We start from the raw sequence: 980 nt of genomic DNA, 5'->3' as shown, positions 1-980 counted from the left end.
ACGTAAAATAAAACCTGACAAAGGGTACTATCGGGTAATTTTACCCACTGAAACACTTATCTCTACACCAGAAGGAAACCACATACCGGATCGGCCGGGGCCCGGGATAAAAACGACCGCGCCCTCCCTTGCTCCTCGGGGTGGAATCGAAAAGTATGCTACTGATGTGAAACACCATAAAGTCAACTTATGCAAGGAAGAGTCTACAGTGAGAACCTGGAATGTTCGTACCCTCCATAAAGCTATTAAGGTTAAAGTGCTAGAACACGCATTACAACGTTACACATGGAACGTTATCGGCCGTGCAGAAACCCGATATACAGGTTGCGGCGAGTTTATTAAGGACGAAGGACAAGATTTGGTTCAGTGGTGAGAAAGACAAATATGAAAAGGGCGTTGGGGTTTATAGTTAACAAGAACACAATAAGACCAGTTTTAGAATGCACACCTTTCTCGTCAAGAATTATAACAATTCGTCTCAGAGCACAACCGCTCAATCTCACTATCATACAAATGTATGCTCCAACCAGTGATTATGATGATAACGATGTGGAACTGTTTTATCAAGAGTTAGATGAATTAATGCTTACGAAAACTGGTAGGAAATTGTCGATAAATTTGGACTTGAAAACACGAATGATAGGGGAACTCGTCTGCTCGAATTTGCCAAAGAACATAAATTCGCCGTTGCTAACACAATATTTCGACAGGAAAAATCAGGAAGTGTAACATGGCACTCTCCGGGAGGAATTGGTCATCACCATATTGATTTTATAATGATACAAAAGCATTAGCAATCAAGTATAAACGGTGCAAAAATACGAGCTTTTACGGGAGCGGACATCAACAGCGACCATGAGCTTCTAATGATGACGATGAAGTTGAAACTTCGAGTACTAAAGAAAAAACAAATGTCACGAATAATATACGATTTTGAAAAATTGAAGGACCTGCAAGTGCTAAGTGACTTTCAAGCAAAT

This window comes from Penaeus monodon, chromosome 19 (assembly GCF_015228065.2).
Source record: "Penaeus monodon isolate SGIC_2016 chromosome 19, NSTDA_Pmon_1, whole genome shotgun sequence".
NCBI classification, from domain to species: Eukaryota; Metazoa; Arthropoda; class Malacostraca; order Decapoda; family Penaeidae; genus Penaeus; species Penaeus monodon.
Note: the sequence above shows the minus strand (reverse complement) of the source record.